At 42.6% G+C, this 21,752-nt stretch overlaps 1 long non-coding RNA gene across 2 annotated transcripts; it reads right to left on the minus strand.

Moving 5' to 3' along the window:
* Positions 1-2,172: 2,172 nt before the first annotated feature.
* Positions 2,173-14,338, minus strand: LOC132663705 (uncharacterized). Of its 2 annotated transcripts, XR_009603223.3 has the most exons (3): positions 13,289-14,338; positions 3,128-3,194; positions 2,173-2,514 (listed from the first exon to the last, which is right to left on the minus strand). It is a non-coding gene; the product is annotated as an uncharacterized LOC132663705 (long non-coding RNA). The 2 variants fall into 2 exon arrangements; XR_009603222.3 differs by lacking the exon at positions 3,128-3,194.
* Positions 14,339-21,752: the final 7,414 nt, after the last annotated feature.

Here is a 21,752-nt window from a genome sequence, read left to right on the forward strand (position 1 = left end):
CAGCATGAGAGCAGGAACTCGTCTCTGTGTGTGGCACCACGCTTCATGCACTTAAACAGTGCCTGGCACATAGTAGCCACTCAACACGGATTTGTGTAATGAAGGATCAACTGAATGCCAGGAAAAAGGATCTTTTTTCCCCTGAGAAAGTAGCATGTTTCCATTTGTTGGACAGTGAGTGGTATTTGCCCTGATGCCTAGAATCTTGGGTTTGTTATGTTAACTTATTTAATAAAATAAGTAAATAAATAACAATTTAACTTATTTACATTTATTATGCTTAATACGTTAATTTTATTATTCAGGTAATTATATTGTTTTTGGAATAACTACTTTCTTTTTTACCTAAATGATTTTTGATCTCTTATCCTTTCCCTCCTCTCCTCCCTCACAAACCTACCCACCCTGAGATTATGACTGTGGTTTTACTAGAACCGGACTTAGATCCATTGGAGTAATAATTGGGAAAGAGTTTGAAAATAAGAAAACATTCTTGGGGCATCTGAGTGGCTCAGTGGGTTATGATCTCAGTACAGGTTATGATCTCACGGTTCGTGGGTTCAAGGCCTGCATCGGGCTCTGTGCTGACGGCTCCAAGCCTGGAGCCTGCTTCAGATTCTATGTCTCCCTCTCTGCCTCTCCCCTGCTTGTGTTCTCTCTCTCTCTCAAAAATAAATAAAAACATTAAAAAATAAAAAAAAATAAATTCTTCTCATAGTGAAGGAAACCATTTTTCAAATGGCTTCATTTTCAAGAAAATTAAAAGGCAACTTAGCGCATAAGAAAAAATATTTGCAAAGTCATATCTGGTTAGGGGTTAATATTTAAAATATGTAAAAAATCATACATCTCAATAGCACAAAGACCTCCAATCTGATTCAAAAATGGTCAGAGAATTTGAATAGACATTTTTTCCCAGAAAAGACATAGAGATGGCCAACAGGAACATGAAATGGTGCTTAGCATCCCTGATCATCAGGGAAATGCAAATAAAAACTACAATGAGGGGGCGCCTGGGGGGCTCAGTCGGTTAAGCGGCCGACTTCGGCTCAGGTCGTGATCTCGCCGTCCGTGGGTTTGAGCCCCGCGTCGGGCTCTGTGCTGACAGCTCAGAGCCTGGAGCCTGTTTCAGATTCTGTGTCTCCCTCTCTCTGACCCTCCCCTGTTCATACTCTGTCTCTTCCTGTCTCAAAAATAAATAAAACGTTAAAAAAAATTTAAAAAAAAAACAAAAAAACCCCAAAAAACTACAATGAGTTATCACTTCCTAAATATTAGGAGGCCTGTCATCAGAAAGACAAGGAGTAACAAGCGATGGCAAGATGTGGAGAAGAGAGAACTCTTGTGCACTGTTGCCTGGAATGTTATTTGGTTCAGCCACTATGGAGAACAGAATGGAAGTTCCTCAAAAAAATTAAAAATAGAACTATCATATGACCTAGCAATTCCAGTTCCAGCCATTTATCCAAAGAAAACAAAAACACTAATTAGAAAAGATATGTGCACCCCTATGTTCACTGCAGAATTATTTAGAATAACCAAGATATGCAACCATTTGTGAACATGGATGGACCTTGAGGGTTCTATGCTAAGTGAAATAAATCAGACAGAGACAAATACTGTATGATGGCACTTACATGTGGAATCTAAACAAAAAAAACAAGCAAAAACCACCCAGGAAACCACACACACACACACACACACACACACACACACACACACACACAGGCTCACAGAAAACAGAACAGAAAGGTATTAGCCAGAGGTGGGGGAGGGAGGGTGCAAAATGGATGAATGAGGTCAAAAGGCACAAACTTCCAGTTAAAGTAAGAAAAATGAGTCTTGGGGGTATAATGTACAGCACGGTAACTATAGTTAATAATACCGTATTGCAAATTTGGAAGATGCCAAGAAGGTAGGAGAGTAGGTCTTAAAAATTCTCATCATAAGAACAAAAATTTTGTTAACTATATAGGGTGCTGGATGCTAAGTAGGCTTATTGTGGTGATCCTTTTGCAGTATATATGCATATTGAATCCTGTTGTGCACCTGAAATTAAGATAATGGCATACCTCAATGATACCTCATTTACAAAAATCTTCAAATAAGGCATTGCCAATTTGAAGGTGACTGGCCATTTTATTTGTAAAGAATTTATTCAAGCTAATGACATTGAGATTTCTGAGATCACTTTTATTGGCTCTTTTTCAACTGCTTTTGGGGAAAATTGAGAGAACGTTCAAAACAGAGAGAGATTATTTTGAATTTAAAAATGACTTCTATTTATTTGTGTAGAAATTATTCGTGTTGGTGACGTGAAGAAGATTCATCAGCTTGAACTCATCCCCCAAGGCCAGATGGTTGCAGTGATCCCTGGGAGAAGTCACCGTGCGCAACTCTTCCCCATGTCAGCTTTGGGTGGACGGAAGACTGACATTCACAAGCTGGCAGAAACCAAAGGGTGCCAAACAATGACTTCTGGAACAGTGTGCCAAGGGGCCCATACAGGCCTCTCTGTAGCAAGGAAAAGCCAAGTCTTTTGTTATGAGCTGTTCCAGAGCAAGAAACTATCTCACAGAAAATTTAAAGAGCTCCAAATCCCAAGCAAGGTCCAGTGGATGGCCATCTTCAGTGAGCAGCTTTGCGTGGGATTCCAGGCAGGATGCCTGAGACACCCCTTGAGGAGAGAAGGAATTCCATACATGATGCTTCACTCACATGACCCTACACTGTCATTTATTGCACACCAACCAGAGGATGCTCTCTGCGCAACTGAGATCTCCAGTATTGAATGTCTGCTGTGTTTTAAGAGCATTAGAATTTACACTGACAGCAGGGGCCTCCGATCCAGGCCAGTTGAGCTGATGTGGCCGGCAATGCCAACCTATTGCCGTAAGGCGACCTTACGATTTGTTCCCTTCTCTTTCTGTCTCTTTCCCGCCTTTTACAATTACATTTCTATATCCTCTACTGTTAAAGACAGGCTTTATTTTTGGAAACAGCATCACTGATGATTTTCCCTGATTTTTCTGTCTTTTAAGTAGAATAGCTGTAATGGAGTTATACCTAAGTCATACATGTGATAACTTAGCCTTCCACTTTTACTATATTCATAAGAGAAATTTACCTTGAATATATCCTCAATCCAAATGGTTGCTTTTTGTAGGCTCCTAAATAGGTTTTCTTCATGGTCACTGAAAATCATATACACATTAATTAACTATAAAAATAGTTACTATATATATATATATATATATATAGCCTTTTAGGCTTAGTTTATGTAAAGTATACATATAATGTTCCTAAGTAACTTTAGCTCATATTTTATTGATGCAGGCCATCATTTCATAAGTTAAATACAGCCTTTTTTATTCACTTAGAGAATAGTATTGAGCACTTAATATGAACAACTTACTCTGCCAAGGGTTGAGTCACAATATTAAACATAAGACTAGTCTGTGTCCATATGGAGGTTATAATCATGAGATAAGACCAACAATCAAGCAAGTACTATGATAGGGGGAGCACCATTTTCCACAGGAAGATACAAGAAGGATGCTTAATCTAAACCAGTGGGTCAGGGAAGGTCAGCTAAAGAATGAGAAGTGTTTTTGTCTTTGAACCCATATTTAAAAACGTCATTCTATTGCTTTCTGACTTCCATTGTTTCTGATGAGAAATCTCATGAGAAATCTGTGTCTTTTCTATTTAGCCTCTTTTAAGATCTTCTCATTATTTTTGGTTTTCAGCAATTTGACTATGACGGGCTTACAGGTAGTTTCCTTTGTATGTATTCTGCTTGGGGTTTTCAAAATTTTTTGGATCTGAAGATTGATAATCTAATTTTGGAAAAATTTTGGGATATTTTCACAAGTTTTTCCAACCCTATTTTCTCTTTTCTGGGGATCAAATTACATGTTTATTGGACCTCTTGATTCTGTTCCACAGGTCATTGAGGGTTGTTTTTTTTATTTTTTTAAATCCTCCCCCACCTTCAGTTTGGATAATTTCTATGGACCCCATCTTCAATTTCTCTGATCTTTCTTCCCCTGGTTTATCCAGGAATTAAGTATTTCAGATACTGTATTCTTCCATTTATAATTTCATTTTTTGAAATTTCCAGTTATTTAGTGAAATGTCCTCCCAATATGTTTATAATTTTCACAAAGTCCTGAACTATTTATAATAATTATTTATAATTATTCCAATATATGGCTCATCCGTAGGTCTACTTCTATTGATTTTTTTCTGGATTAAGGATGATATTTTCCTGCTTTTTTACATCTTATTATTTTGTCATCCTCTGTTGGACATTATGAATGCTATGACATAGGGACTCTGGACTATATTATGTATTTCTCTAGAGAGTGTGGTATGTTTTGTTCTGACAAGCAGTCAATCTACTGATGGACCGTCTTGGTTTTGCGGAGGCATGGCTTTAGACTTTGCTAGGGTGGGCCTATTTTAGCTTTTCTTTTAGTCCTTGTTCCTCAAGAATGGCCTTTCTGGGGTCTCAGCTCAATGCTCAGGGTTTTCACCAACGTCTGTCTGGGTCAGAAATCTAGTATCTTTCCAGCACTGTAATACCCATGAAATTGTGTTCACCACTCAGTGCTCTGAGCAAGTTTCATGGAGTTTTGCTCTGTCCATGAGCAGCTTTGGTCAGGGACTTTGAGGGAACTGGTGTGCAGGTGTCTGGGACATCTTTTTTGGGGCTCTTCCCTCTGTGTACTCTGCCTTGCAAATTCCAGACACATTAGCATGTTTCCTGTACCCAGAAAAACTTTCACTCTCTGCTGGGGCTCTGTGTGGGGTCTACCTCACGTCTTTCTCCTTTTTTAGGGATGACAGTCCTGCACTGTATACTAATACCTAAAAATAGTTACGTCATACATTTTTTTCCAGTTTTATACTTATTGATGGTGGCAGGGCATGCCCATCAGCTGCTCTGTCCTAACTGGAACAGGCCATCCATACTGCCCTCTGTGAGGAACTATAATAAGGTTCAGTGTTTCAGGCGTGGACTTCAAGATGACAGGTCAAGAGATGGGGCTGGAGGGTGCCCATGAGCCAGACTACAGAAGGTGTTTTGTAGGCACTGACATGGTTAGATTTGCATTTCAGAAACATCCCTAGGTTCCAATGGTTAGGTTAAAGATTATGCAAGGTGAGACTGGAGGCCAAGATACCTACTTGGAAGTCACTGTAGAAACTGTGGATTAAAACTGTGTGAGGTAGAAGGAGTTTGGGTGGAGAGGAAAGAATCTGAGGAATATTGAAGAGATATAACTGACAAAACTTTACATTTGATTGCAAGTGGAAGCTGAGATACAGAGAATCCGTAATGATTCTTGGATGTCCAACTTGAGCACATGTGGGGATGCCCTGATATTTACTGATAAAACACAAGGTAGGGTGGGCTTGCCCAAGGGATGAAGGATGTCATCATTTAACTTCTTACTTTTTTGTTGTGTTGTTGAAATATTTTAAATCAAATCCTAGAAGTCATTGTTGTTCCACCTGAATACATGTTACACTGTATCTAAAAATATGGACATTTTCTCATAAAACCACATTGCCATTTATCACCCCTGGAGAAGTTACCAATGATTTTTACCATCCAGTACACAGTCCATATTTAAATATTCCTGATTATCACAAAGATGCCTCTTTTGACAATGTATTTCTTGGAATCAAAATGGGAAGAAGGTCCACATGTTGCATATTATTTTTAGATCATAAATATCATCTAATCTTGGATGGTCTTCCATGCCGCTGATTTGTTGTCCTACAGGATGTTCCACAAGCTGGATGTTTCCTCCTGGTGCTTTTTAGCTTCTTCCTTTATATCCTAAATTTTCTGTAACTGAGAATGGCTCTAAAGGCTTTTACCAAAGAATACATCATGAATAATGCTGTGTACGTCATACTGAAGCACACTGGGGCACATGATGTCTAGTCATCTACTTGTGGCAACGCTAAAATGGATTACAAGTTTCTGATGTTGTCAGCCTGATTCCTTGGACTTGCTGGGTTTGTACTGCCAGCGGGAGAGTAAATAGAAAAGAGGACACAGGTCAGAGAGCCAAGAAACACCAATATCAGAGGGATGGTCAAGGGGCGAGAAGCCCACAAAGGAGAATTCTGGGAGTCGAGTGTCACGGAGCAAATAAGACAGGCTGAAATGTGCCTGTTGGTTTCAGCAACAATCGGTGGTTGAAGACTTGTAGTGAGAGCAGTTTTAATGAAGGACTTGAGGCACAAGGTGTGCCTGGACTGAGATGTGAGTAGGCTGAGAAGCGGGGGCACTCAAGGTGGATGACACTCTTAAGGGCTTGGCTGTAAGGAAAGGGAGGATGGCAAAACAGTAGCATAGGAAGGGTTGTTGGTTATATTGCTGTTGTTTTAATGGGGAGACATTCATGTTGAGAGGTGAGAACTCTAAATTGTTATTAATAAAGTGGAGAGTTCCAGAAATGTGACTGGCTGCAAGTTTTCACTGCTTTGTTAGTTTCACTCTCCACATATACTTTTCTAATCTTCTGCTCTACTCTGCTGTGAACTGAATTAGTTTAGGAGCCAGATTTTGAAATGTTGTGCAATTATTTAAAGCTGCTATTAGATGAAAACGTTAGAAAGCTTTTTGTTAGACTTTTACTGTTTGTGTTGTACTCTGAAATGTGACCGATGTACATCATTTATTTATTTTTTAACCATGGTAAAAAAATACTCGGGGCAGCAACTATATAATCACAATACTGTAACTGGATTCTCTTGGGTTTCCAATCTGAAGTTTTTTTGGTTTTTTTTTTTTTTAATGGATCAGGGCTTAGCGACTACAATTTATCATGAATTCTGTATGATTCCATTTACACACATTTTTGAAATGACAAAATTTTAGAAATGGAGGACATATTATTGATTCCCAGGAGTTAGGGAAGGAGGAGGAAGTGGGTGGGATTGTAAAAGGGACCCCTGAGGGATCCTTGTGGTGGCATAAATATTCTGTATTTTGACTGTGGTGGTGGATACATGAACCTATACAGGCGATAACACTGTACAGACCAACACACACACACACACACACACACACACACACACACACTAGTAAACTGGGGAAATCTGCCTAAGATGGGTGGGTTGAGTTGATCTATGTCAGTGTCCTAATTTTGCAAACTCTTACATTGAATGCAACCGGGTAGAGTATGCAAGAGATCTGTATTATTTATCAAAACTGCATGTGAATTTATAATTACTTTAATAAAAATTCCAGTTAAAAAAGGAATCCTAAAGCCCAACTTGCTGTCACCTCCTCCCCATCTCCCGGGTTACAATGCCCCGTATCTCTCCTTGTACAGTGAAAATGCAGTGGATGTCTTTGATGGGAACTCCAGGGAATGGATCCCCCTCAAGAAGGTGATCTGACATTGAGATCATGTGACTAATGAATTACTGACAGAAAGCGGAAACAGGAATATTCACTTATGCATTTACCGTACTTGCCAATGTGCATGTACTAATTTGGAGCCTAAACTAGAGTAAAAAAATCCACACCAAACCCAAATTGGTTCATTTTATTAGTAGTACAAAAGCTATCTTGTGATACATTTTTGCATTATATAAAGTCGGGCTGTCACGACATGAATAAATAGGGCACTTATATGTATTTATAAACGTAATATAAATATAATGTCCCACTTTCAAGTTACCTTTGTTATATTACTGCATCCCATGAAAAATTTTACAGGCTTAAAAAAAAAAAAGTAAATAACCAAAGCTGTGTTTAAGATTCTCAATTAGGGTTCTACAGAGTCACAATAAAACAAAGATTTTGTATCTCTACTACAAATAATTTTAAACATAGATAAAAATTTGGAAGTGAAAAACTGCCATTTTGTAAGAAAAGGTCTTTTTTAAAAAGATTCAACAATGATTAAATTTGGGGATGTTTATATATAGTATGAACTGTATATCAAAAAAAGTTTATACAGGAATAGGATGAAGAAAGTAGTCACCATTATGTGACATTTTGCCCAACTTTAAACAATATCAGCAGCTGGAAAAGCTTTTGCAAGGGCTGCCCGACTACATAAAACATGAAAATCTTCCAGCATTCTAAATGTGAATCAGTAACACTAACTGTTTGACAAAACGGATTTATGAGGCAGATGAATCTTCTGAAATTAACCTTTTCTTTCTAGCAACTTTTTAAAAGGTTAATTTAAAAATTGAATGTATGTCTATTTGTTAGTAATTCTCAGGTTTCTTTAACCTATGATATTCACGTTTCTGAAATTTTATTCATGTGACTTTGTAACACCAGCCATTCCCTTTGGTATCTTTCTGTTGTGTGCTGTTTTTGTTTTTGTTTTGTTTTGTTTTGTTTTGTTTTTTGAGACTCTAGTATTTTGAGGGAGGAGCTTAGATGGAAGATTTTAATAATTAATACTTGATATATAAGCAAATAGGCTTATAACTTAATTTTTAAAAGTATTCGTTGAAATGGTAATCTTACTTTTTATTATTTTAAGTTTGACCCTTGGACAGTGAAGGGTCCCTAAATATTTTACTTGCGGAGACAGTTTAGATTAATATATTTCAAAAATAAAATGGCAAGTAAGAAACAACTTCTTAGAACTACTTCTAAGAGACCATGTCTCTAGCTGACTGCCCGACGTCACAGAGTGAGCGAGTGGAGGATGTGACATTGATTCAACGCGCTGGTGGCCAAGAGTGGCTCTCCTTCACCCTTGCCTATCTGTATAGATAAAACCCTGTTTCTGGCACTCTCCAGTTATTTTTCAGCAGCACTGATCCAGGCATGGTTGGACATGAGCACCTGTAGACACAAATCAACATGTACAAGGTTCACTGTGAAGACGCATTCCCTTGCCAGCACGCGGAGGGTCTAGAAGGTGCTGACACCAGATGCAGCCCCCCCCCCAGCCCTAATTCAACTTCCCCCACCTCTATTTTTAGACTCTAGCAGATTTGGGGTATGAAAAAGCCACATGGATTCATTTCTCTTTTTTTCTTATTTTATTTGATAGGACGGAATGCATAGTGTAGCTAAGTATTGATCTGCGAGAGCCGCCATGACAAAGTACCACAGACTAGGGGGTTTACACCCCAGAAACCTACTGCCCCGCAGTCTTGGAGGCTACAAGTCTGAGACCAGGGTCTCAGTTTGCTCCTTTTGAAGGCTGTGAGAGACAAGCCCCAATGACTTCATCTTAACTTGATCATCTATAAAAACCCTACTTCCAAATAAGGTCACATTCACAGGTACTGGAGGTTAGGACATCGGTATCTTTCAGGAGGAGACACAATTCAACCTGTAACAAGCTGTCTTATTTCCTTTTTAAAGTCTAAGACAGTTTTGAGGGTTTCTGGGTGACAGTTTAAAATAGAGTGGGCGTTGGGACTCCTAGGGGTCTAAAGAAGAGTTGTATCCTCCTCTAACATCAGAAGCAGCAGAGAGTAGAGGCTGATTCTTTCCTCCAAAAGAGGGGAGTTGGGGAGGGGTCACTCTACCCCACCTCTGCACCTCTTTCTCCTATAGTGGGCCTCAGAAATGCTGTGCTTTGTTACAATAATTGTAATTTTTTTATTTATAGAAAGACTCACCCTTTACATTTTTCTCTGCTGCATCAACAAAACATTCTAATGCCCTTATGCCACAAAAATCTGGTAGGAGGAAAGCAGTATAGACATATGAGGGCCAAACAAAGGGGAAAGACACCAATGCAATTGCTCTCTCCTTCTCAAGAAAGGATGTTGTTTTATAGCTCTAAGTCAGCACAGATTTGTTTTTCAAGTACTGCTTAAATTGAACATTAAATTCTGTTCATGAATGCTCCATTCCTATTCTTGACAACGGATAATGGATGCCATAAGCATGGAGTTTTAACTTTTAAAAACTGGAGCAGTATGGTATTTGTGCAGTTCCTTTATTGTGAGATTAATGTGAAATTAATGGATGAGGAGGCATTTTAACAGTTTAAAGGATGCTATTGCTTTATTTGTTTAAAAACATGTATAGATGGAGATGAGCTGGTATTTCCTGAAACATCAGATGATCTTCAGAAGCAAATGGTCCGACACCGCCACAGCAAGTGTCGCCGTTCCTTCAGAGTTCCCAAATGGAAGGGGAAGCCGCCCACAGGGCTGTGATCACCGACCCTCACGTGTGGGCCAGAAGGACCACTCCAGAAGCATGTGTTATTTGATGTAATTTGGAAGAAAAAGAAATAAATCTCTGAAACTCGGGCAGAAACCTCTGTTCACATCAGTGATATGTTTATTTCTCTGTGCAACTTCAAAGAAAACCTTTCTGTGGTAAGTACAAATGGAAGTGTAAAGTCAACTCATATCTCTGTGAATGTGGAATTGAAATTCAGTATGTAAGTCTCCATGTCACAAATACAGAACAGACGTGTATACATATCATAATGTATGTCCCATAACCATTTTGTGAACAAATAAATTATACTGTGTGTGCATGTGGATTGATTACTCTCTGACTCTGGACGTGTTTTGCTTTGTCTTTAGGACAACCTTCAGTAATGAGCCATTACTTGGTAATAATGTCTATAACTGAATAGGCAGAGAAAAATAGGCTGATCTCCTTTGGATAACAAATAACAACATTGCTGAAGTGGTGCAAATTCTTTGAAAAGAGGCATAATCATATGAAACATATCTAATGGCAGTGCTTCTCTGATGTCTGTGGCTGTTAAGGTAATGATTTCTACCAAAACTTTGAAGTTTTTCAAGTTTCAAATTTTCAAGTCTTTTTGAAAGAAGAGAACTGTTAAAATCTTCCATTAGAATTGTGTATTTCTCTATTTTTTCCTTTCACACCCAACAATTTTGGCCTCGTATATTTTTGAAGCTTTCTTATTGGATTCACATGCATTTAGGATAGTTATGTTAGAGAAGTGATCTTATCATTATGAAAATTTCATCTTTCTCATTAGTAGTGTTCCTTATCCACGAATCTCCACTCTAGCAGATCTTACTTTAGAATTTGCACAGTTTACCTTTTTTCCCCATCCTTCACTCTTAACCTACGTGTGTCTTTGGATTTAAAAAGCATTTCTTATATATAGCATATGATTAAGTCTTGGTTTTCATTAAGTTTCATAATGTCCATGTTTTAATTGGGAGTATTTAGAACATTTACAAGTAATATAAATATAGTGGCATGTTTGGCTTTAAATATATCATCTTTCTTATTTGTCGTATCTCTTCTTTTTCTTTCTTCTTTGTTCCTGTATTCTTTTGGATTAATTCTCTATTTTACGATCCCATTTTTCTCTGATGTAGTTTTTATTTGTACCACTTTCATTTTCAGTGGTTGCTCTCCAATTTATGTTATTACAATTCTAATTCCAATTAAGATGTGTGAGTTTTCCAACACCACCAAGCAATCCTCTGACACCAGGGCGGTGTCCTACAACGCAAGTCAATTATGACACAATCTACCTGGAGACACTGCCAGATCACACAGTCACTCAGCTCCACAAGACTGCCCACTCCCCTCCACTTCAGACAGGAGCACTTCAGACGTAAGTTGCAATGCAAGCCCAGGCTGTCACCTGTGCTTCTGACCTATAGGGTGTAGATCAGAGGCTCCAACAACTCTCTCCTTGGGTTCAATTAACTTGCTAAAGTTGCTCACAGAGCTCAGAGAGGCATTTTACTTATTACTGGTTTATTCTAAAAGGAACTCGGAAACAGCTAGATGGGAAAAATGCACTGGACAAGTTCTAGGGAAAGGACATAGGTTTCCATGCCCTCTTCTAGCCCACCATCTCCTTGAACCTGTATTCACCAAGCTGGAAGCTCTCTGAACCTTGTCCTTCTGGGTGTTTATGGAGGTGTTCATGACATAGGCATGACTGATTACATCAAGTTGCCATTAGTAATGGATTCAACCTCCAGCCCCTTTCCCCTCTCCAGAGGTTGAAGAGAGTGGGACTGAAAGTTCCAACTTTCCAATCACATTTTAATCACGTGGTTGGGTTCCCTGGAGACCAGGCCCCATTCTTGGTGCTTTCCAAAGTCACCTGATTTAACATAACAAAAGACATCTTTATTACTCTCATCCCTTAGGAAATTCCAAGGGTTTTAGAAGGTCTGTGTCAGAAATGTAATGAAGACCAAATACGTATTTATTATAAATTACAGTATCACAATTATGCATCTTTAACTTATTGCTATTTACCCGGAAATAATGGTACCAATTCACCTATATCATAAAATCCTCATAATATATTTCCATTTAATGCTCCAATCTTTTGTGCTGTTATCATACATTTTGTTTCTGTTATATTTTTTATTATACCGTTGTACTTGGGTATTATTTTTGCTTAAACAGTAAATTATCAAGAATTTATTTACTTATTTTTTGTTTCTTTTTGAGAGCAAGAGAGACAGAGCATGTGCAGGGGAGGGGCAGAGAGAGAGGGAGACACAGAATCCGAACCAGGCTCCAGGCTCGGAGCTGTCAGCACAGAGCCTGACATGGGGCTTGAAGTCATGAACTGCGAGATCATGACCTGAGCTGAAATCAGACGCCCAACTGACTGAGCCACCCAGGCGCCCCAAGAATTTACTCTAAAAAGGTAAAAAAATGTATACTTATCCACATATCTACCACTTTCGGCACTCTTCATTTTTAATGATTTGTTCTATATGGTAACTGACATTGATTTTTTGAAGAGATAAGATCAGTTGTCTTGCAACATGCCCCACTCTCTGGGTTTGTTTTATTTTTATTGTCATTTCTTCAACTAAATATTTTCAAATTGGGATGATCTATCAGACGTCTACTGTACATAGGCGAAACGAACAGCATCTGTAAACGCATATACCAGTTGTTCTCAACTGGGGGCTATTTTTCAGGGGACTTTTGATAAAATCTAGGTAGGGTGGGTGTGCTGCTGGCATCTAATGGGTAGAGGCCAAGTGCGGGGCGAAAGAGCAGCCACCGCACAGGTCAGTCCCCTACAACAAAGAACTATCTGGTCCAAGACGTAAATAGCGTGGAGGTTGAGAAACACTGATGGTGACGCCCGGAGCCCTGTGGCTAGTTCAGAAGACTCTGTTTTTGTGTGATTAGAATGAAGTGTGCGATACTGGTGAGAGTCCAATCCAAGGAGAAATGGAGGGCAAGGGGTCAAACAGACCAGGGTCCTAAGGACAACACAACAAGGTTTGGATTTCATCCTGCAGGACAGAAAACTGGATTATTAACTGAGGAATTAACATCAATAACACTCACGGTTTGAAAAGATGGCCCCGGTGGTAATACAGACGGATTGCAGTGTAATGGGGCAGCCGCGATAACTTAGGGATGCGATGCGGAGAAGATAAATGACTTAATAACCTCTTAGGAACGCGAAGAGGACGAACTGAAGCAGGACCCCTAGGTTTGGGGCCTGACACCTGGGTGAACGTTATCCTTCGGTGAGGTCAGGAGCACAGGAGGAACGTGCAACCTTGTGGTGGAAGGTGTGCAGTCTGAGATCACTGCAGGGCTTGCAAGGGGCCGTGTCCGCGAAGCAGGTGGCCTGGTGCTCGGGAGGGAGCTGTGCCCTCAAGGAACTGAAGCATTTAGGCGATGGCTGAAGTTACCAGTTGAAGGAACGCAGAGGACAGGAACACCGGAGAAGGGTCTGATCCGAGAAGGAAATGCATACACGGGAAAGGAAGCACGACTACCATCACGGAAACGAATACCAGGCGGAAATCTCAACAGACGTTCCAATGCTGCCGCAGACGGCCCGTACCTTAAGTGAAGGCCCGAAACATGTCCCCTAAGAAGCTCAGAAATCTCCGAAGCGCCGGCGGGGCAGAAGCCGGAGGGTTACGGGCAGAGGAGCAAGCGCCGGGGGGGGGAAGGCCGGGGCAAAACCATATCGCACTCTTGGGAGGGGTTGGTGGAGACGGCTCTCACGTTGACTAGGTCAGTGTTAGTTATTCTCTACCAGACAACTCGTGCCCCCTCCCACGGGGCAGCGGTGCCCTAGGAAGGCCCCCTGCACCGTGTTCTCACTCCCCATCACCCTGCCAAGCAATCGGGACCCTACCCGCTCATCAGGAGTTCGGGAGGATCCCGGCAGGCGGCGCCTGGCGGGCCGGAGGGTCTCCCGGAGCGAGCGCGGCCTGGCCCGGAGCGGGGCCGCACGCGGGGAGAAGCTGACCCATCGCCCCACAACCCTGCGGGGACCTCCCGCGACAGACACCGTCACTTCCACGCGTCCCCTCCGCGGCGTCGACTACGGCCGCGTGGAGCCTCGCGGGAGCTCACCGCACAGCATCTTGGGAATGAACCCCCTCCCAATTTCCCCCGCCGTGCCTTGTACGCATGCGCAGCCCCGCCTCCGGCCGCGGGGAGCCGCCCCCGGAAGTCGACTCGGCTGTGGAGGGGGCTGGTAGGTGCTTGCGCGTCTCTGCGGAGTCGGGTGGGCGCGGGGACAGGAAAACTCGGGCCGTGGGTGTGCAGGGGAGGCTGGCAGCCGGAGGGCCCAGGGCAGATTCTGGCTGACGCTGAGTCACCAGGGGCGGGGTGAGAGGCTACGGAGACTCAGTGTCCCCCTCTGCCCGTGGGCGTGGCCAGCGACGGCTGCTTGTTCCGACCATCAAATAAGATGCCACCTGTGAAGAATGAGCCACATGCCAAGCGATAAGCACTGGTTCAGTGTACCCTTCTGGATTCAGAAGACCATTCACTCCCCTTTGTATTCGAGTCTACCTTAAAACACACACACACACACACACACACACACACACACACACACACCAGCAGCAACAGCAGCAACCATTGAGATGGTTGATATACCATCTCAGAGAGGTGATGGGATATACTCGGTGTCACAAGCTTTTTGGTGAGGGAGTTCAAGTTCAGAGGCAGATTTGGTTTCCTCCCAGTCTTCTGCGCCTTCTGAAATCCTTTCTACCACTCAGCATTGCAGTGTTTACAGCCCTAGGTGCGTACTTGGGGATGTGACGATGAAGGCAGCATGGAGTGGATCCCATCCTGTGGTAAATCTATTTCTCGCGTTCTGGAATCTCTAATCTCTTAACACGGAGACTCCTGGTTCCTTGTGTGGTTTCCAGACTTTCCACAGGTGGCACAGCCTACTACCCTAGGAAATTGCAGGGAAGTCAGGTGTGGGGCATGGATGAAGGTTCCAACTGAGATGAATTTGTTTTGCAGGACCTGGTCCCAACATTCCTGGAACAAAGCAATTCTTGGGAGCTAGGTAGGGGCCCCTGGCATAGAAATCCTACCTGCAGGGAGCAAACACTCCTCTGCTTCTCATCAGAGCTGCAGAGCAGAGATGGAAGAACAGGGAGAGAAGGGTCTAGATTTGAATGGTCATAAACAATTCTTGATCTTCCTGGCCAGAGTGGACCAGACGATGATGGTGTTTGCCACATCAAGAAGCCATCTCAGCCTGTGACAAGGAACTCCCACGACTCTGCTATTAACCAATGGGCAGAAGATCCGACTAGACATTTTTCCGAAGAAGACATCCAGATGGCCACCAGGTCCATGAGAAAATGCTCAACATCACTCATCGTCAGGGAAATGCAATGAAATGTCACTGCACACCTGTCAGACTGGCTATTATCAAAAAGACAAGAGGGGCACCTGGGTGGCTCAGTCGGTTAAGCGTCCGGCTTCGGCTCAGGTCATGATCTCACGGTCCGTGAGTTCGAGCCCCGCGTCGGGCTCTGTGCTGACAGCTCAGAGCCTGGAGCCTGCTTCGGATTCTGTGTCTCCCTCTTTCTCTGCCCCTCCCCTGTTCATGCTCTGTCTCTCTCTGTCTCAAAAATAAATAAACGTTAAAAAAAAATTCAAAAAGACAAGAAATAACAAGTGTTGGCAAGGATGTGGAGAAAAGGGAAACGTCGTACGCTGTTGGTGAGAATGGAACCTGGTGCAGCCCATGTGTGCAGAACATACGGAAAAGCCGCCGTGGAGGTTCCTCGAAATATAAAAAAATAGATCTACCGTATGATCCAGCAATTTCACTGCTGTACATTTATGAGAAGAAGACAAGAGCACTAACTTGAAAAGATATCTGCACTCTCACATTGGTTGCATCGTTATTTATAATGGCCAAGATGTGGAAACAGCCTAAGTATCCATCAACACATGAATGAAAAAAGAAATGTCTCACACACACACACTGAAAAATTAAAATATTATTCAGCCATAAACAAATTCAGCCACAAACTCTTGCCACGTGTGACAACAGAGATGCACCTAGAGAGTATTATGCTAAATGCAATAAGTCAGATGGGGAAAGACAAATACCATATGATTTCACTTACATGCGGAATCTAACCCCTCCCTGAATGCCCCCCAAACCACCACCATAACAGAGATGGGCTCTTTTTTAGTGGAGAGCAGATTGGGTGGGTGGTTGTCAGAGGCCAGGGAAATGGGTGAACTGCCTTTTTTTTTTTTTAAGTTAAATTAGGGGAGAAAAACCAACTTCCTCGCTGGGATCTACGAGGTTGCACATGGCCTGCTCGCCATCCCCCCCACCCCCAATTCAATGCCCTTCCTCCTACCCCCACTCAGCCCTCAGCCTCCAGGCCAACTTCCTATTCCTGAGAACCCTGCTGTGAGGCTTTATTCCAGTCCTGACCTCTGCCTGGCACATCCTTTCCCTGGACTTCACTCTTTTTCCTTACTCGCCTAGGACTTTTGCCCAGATGTCACTTTTTCAGCAACCTTTCCTGACCTTTCTATCTTGACTCCCGGTGCTCTCGCCATCTCCACTGCACTGCCCCTCCCTGGCTTTTTTCCTCCATAGAACTTACCACCAACGTGCTGTGTGCTTTACTTACTCGTTTGCTTTTCTGTGTCCATGCTGGCAAGAATTTTGTGCTCAGCAAAGGTCTGTGTGGTCACGTGCTAACCATCTTCTGCTGTCTGGGTGGGACGTCTCCCTTTGCTGTCTTTCCAGCTCAGTCGTGTTTTCAAAAGATTGCTATTCATGTGCTATTCAGCGAGACAGTGTGTTTGTTTAGTTGGCCCTGCAGCCGGACCCAGAGATTCCCAAACCCGAGATCGTGTCTGCTACCAGTGTGGACTTGCTGGGACCTCATGCATGACCTCAGAGTGTCGGTCTCAAGTGGACCAGATAATAATTGTAAACACAGCTTTTTGAAACGCTAATGCATATGAAGAGTGTCAGCCAAGGCATATGAGGCAGTGACCATTTTTGGTCTAATAACATCATCTTGGACATAATATTTTAGCTTTTAAGATCTACTCTTAGATATTATTTTCTTGAGTGTTACTCAAATGTGTTTTTATTTCCTGCACTTGAAGGAAGAGCAGGGGTGGCCGCTCTGGCTATCTTTAAATTTGCGGGAGACCATCCCCTCACGTGGCTACGAAACAGTAAAGCCTGCATTCACTGTGTTTTCAGCAACGTTAAATTTGGAATGGAAAAATGTGTGCAGAATACCTGCTATGTTTCGTGGCAGTTTAGGCACACACAGTAAGAAGGTCATAAATCACTGAGTCATATTACTTTGCACAGATAAACGGGGAACTTACATTTCTTTTGTTACATGTGGGTGCTCCTTTTATCTCTGATGGCTTGGGGTTAATTATCATAGAGTCACTTGAGAGAAGACAAGCATTGACCCCAAGCTGCTTAAGGGCAGGGATCGTCTCATTCATGTGTATCAACCACACAGTGCCTGGCATTTGGCTGGAACTCGGCACGAATTTGTTGAATGAATGAATCTCATTTTGGCTTTTTGCCAGCCCCGGTCTGGGTGGTTAACAGATAGTTAGTTCATACTTTCCTGTGTAACTTAATTAACGTTCTTTAAAATATCTTCGGGAAGTTAACCCCAGGAAATGGAACATTTTAGGTTGTTCAGAAAGGTAACGATTCTCAGCTTACAAAATGTTAAGATGTATTTGATGTGTGCTGCGTGTTAAATATCCTGGTTTGGTGTCTTTGCTTATGGGTTGTATACATGTATATATTTAATTGTTTTAACGGTTGTTACTATTTGAAAAAAGACTTTCTCTAAATAAATACAGAAATAAATACGAGTCTCGAAATGAAATAAATAAAATTTAAAAAAGATTTCTCTTGAATGCGGTGAATTTTTTTTGGCTGCTGTGTAATGAAGCCATAAGGTCACTAGGTGGAGGTGTTGCACAGTGTAGAGTAGACCCAGGTTCTGATGAGACTTCATTTTTTAAAATTTATTTAAGGGGCGCCTGGGTGGCTCAGTCGGTTGGGCGGCCGACTTCAGCTCAGGTCACGATCTCACGGTCCGTGAGTTTGAGCCCCGCGTCGGGCTCTGGGCTGATGGCTCAGGGCCTGGAGCCTGCTTCCGATTCTGTGTCTCCCTCTCTCTCTGCCCCTCCCCCGTTCATGCTGTGTCTCTCTCCATCTCAAAAATAAATAAACGTTAAAAAAAAAAAAGTTTATAAAATTTATTTAAATCCAAGTTAGTTAACGTACAGTGAGATGATGGTTTCGGGGGTAGAATTTAGTGATTCATCACTTACATATAACACCCAGTGCTCATCCCAACAAGTGCCCTCCTTAATGCCCACCCCCCACTCAACACCCTGCCAGCACCCTCCGTTGGTACTTAACCGTGTCTTATGGTTTGCCTCCCTATCTGTTTTTAGAGACTGGTACTTTTTAAACGGAAAATCAAATGGGAATTCTGTAGAAGTGGGCACTTTTGAGTATGTCCACGTTAAAGTTTCAAAGCAGTAAATATGACCCAAACAGTCAAGACAAAAATTACAAACATAAATTATCCCGGTAGTGTTATTATTCATTTTTTTCTTTTTTAAGGGTTTAGTGTTCCTTTTATATATCAATGCTTAATATTTTTAGTTTCAAATTCACGTGTAGCATATTAACAGGAGAATGAAGCGCTATCTAAAATCAAAGAGCACACACACATATATGCATAGACACGTCCATATATGACTTTACTGTATTATTTATAGGCGAAAGCATTTTGCTGTGAAAGAACGTTTGATTTTTCTCTCTTTTTCCCAGCTGCTGAAATAGTAGCAATAAAGTTTAATTTTTTTTTTTATGTCTAGACAATTGCTGATGACAAAATTGATAACTTTTGTCAGGAAAGATAAAATTACATGTCAAAATGGCTTTTGAGGGTTCTGACATGTTTGTTATTCCGCCATGAGACAAAAAAGGCCTTTGCTTTTAATGGATTTTGTCACCATGTACTCGTGCTTTTATTTTTAAACACCCCCAAAAATCAAACACATTTTTGTAGTGCTTATTTTTACTTTTTTATTTTTATTTATTTAAAATATTTGTTTTGGGGAGCGTGCAAGCAGGGGAGGGGCAAAGTGAGGGGGACAGAGGATCTGAAGAGGGCTCTGGGCTGACAGGCGGACAGCAGCAAGCCCGATGGGGGGGGGGGGGGCTCGAACTCATGAACCTCATGAAATCATGACCTGAGCTGAATCAAGAGTCAGATTCTTTAACTGACTGAGCCACTCAGGTGCCCCTGTGGTGTTTATTTATTTATTTTTTTTAACGTTTATTTATTTTTGAGACAGAGAGAGACAGAGCATGAACGGGGGAGGGTCAGAGAGAGGCAGACACAGAATCTGAAACAGGCTCCGGGCTCTGAGCTGTCAGCACAGGGGCCCGATGCGGGGCTCGAACTCACGGACCGCGAGATCGTGACCTGAGCCAAAGTCGGCGCTCAACCGACTGAGCCACCCAGGCGCCCCTCTGTGGTGTTGATTTTTAAAGAAAGCATTGTTGTTTGTGATTTGTCCGTGGAAATTCAATGTACTTATTTCACTCATAGCATATTAAAGTAGTCGACCCAAATCAGGTTCTCAGGTGCTGTTTCTCGGAACAGGGAATAAGCTTTGGGTGCCTGGCTTCCCCAGCTGTGGGGACCACTGGCGTCATTGCTATGACACCTATCTGGGGCCAGCTCACAAAGCTGTGATAATTACATGGGAAAGGATCGTTTTCCAAACCGGGACATTTGCACCATCAGTGGGCGGATAAAGGAACATGGCGGGGAGAACGGTTCTCTGCAAGTACCCAGGAAACACAGAATTCCGGGGGACGAGCCCGCCTTCACCATCCCACCTCTGCAACGATGTACAGGTTCAGAAAGGATTGGGAGGCGGTCCTGGCCAGCTGCGGCAAAGCCATGCCCTGGGGAGCTCCCTGGTGGGGGTGTCCTGAGTGGTCCTGCAGAGGTCAATGCCAGCCAGGCTTGGAAGGAGTTACTTAAGAGTGCTGGCGTGCTCACTCCACCCTGGCAGCTCATTCATTCATTCATTCATTCATCAGCACACGTACTGAGTGACCGTGTGTATCGTGTCTTCTTACATAGATGAGGGAAGCAGGCAAAGGTGTGGATGGAGGGTAGGAGAGGGGAACGCCCAGGACTGAGTTCTGCAGGACTCGCATGCTCAGTAGTCAGAGGGAGTTGGGACCTTCTGGGAGGCAGGAAGGAAAGCGGGAAGATACGGTGGCACTGAGCTGGCGATAAGGAGGTGTGAGCTGTCACAATTGTCCCCCGCTGCTGAGAGGTCAGGTACAGTGGTGCCTGGGATCTACTAGGACTGGCAACAACAAGGCTGGGGGAACATGAGGGGGGCTGTTTGGTGGGGTGAGGGGCCCAGAAATCCAACAGGGTGAGGGGGAGATGGGGAATTGAAGAATCCTTCACGCCGCTTTGCCTTTGAGGAGTGGGAGCGAGATGGGCACTGCACAGGAAGGTAACGCAGGTTAGAGCAGGACGGTACCTGAGCCAGGGACTCCCCCACCCTGGAGGAGAGCCCCTCAGCCTGCGCTCTCCACATATCACCCATGCCAGGGTCCTGCTATCCAAACCACACTTGCTTCCAGGGAAGAGGGTTTTCACCTGGGTTCAGGAGGTACACACCAGCTCCTGGTCATGGCAGCTCCCGAACATGAGCAGGTAAATAAGAGATACCAACACATGCAGAAAACAAGGGAAGAGTTACTGCAGAAAACAGAAGAAAAATGCCGCTAACCCGAGGAAGGCAGGAATGGAGAGGGTAAGACCTGATCCAAGATATCGTTGGTACCTTGGATACAGCTGGACCTGAAGCCTGCTCTTGAGCATCTTGATTACATAAAGCCAGGATGCCTCTCCTGCTACAGCAGGTTTGAATTGCCTCTGTCATCCACACCCAAGATAGCCCTGGCTGTGTTCGTTGATGTATCCCATCTTGGGAAATTCAGGAACGTTTTTATGGTGACCTGACACTTGTTATCAATTTCAGGAAAAAGAAACATTGATTCCAAATGGCATTATTTCTCTTGAAAGTTATTTCCAACACAAAGAAATGAAAGAACCAAACAGGAGAGTAAATTAAGCTTAGGGCGATATCAAACAGAGTCTTCAGAATGGAAAAACGTAATTGCTTTATAACCTGTTTAATAAGTTTTTAGCATCAACGATGACCTATAGGTTTTCATGATTTTCTCCAGATAAATCGGTCCACTGTCAATCTGCTACCAAGTTTTGCCATGTGTATGTATTTCATTATCCCCTATTTTGCTTTTCCTTAAAACTTCACCTGTTATTAACTGTTAGCCTTTAGTTTCAGCCTAAACTAAACTTGGAGCATTTTCAGCCTAAACTAAACTTGGAGCATTTTATCTATACAGCTACTAACGCCTTGCATACCAAAGCTGGCTTTCTCCCATTCC

This window comes from Panthera onca, chromosome D4 (assembly GCF_046562875.1).
Source record: "Panthera onca isolate mPanOnc1 chromosome D4, mPanOnc1 haplotype 2, whole genome shotgun sequence".
NCBI classification, from domain to species: domain Eukaryota; kingdom Metazoa; phylum Chordata; class Mammalia; order Carnivora; family Felidae; genus Panthera; species Panthera onca.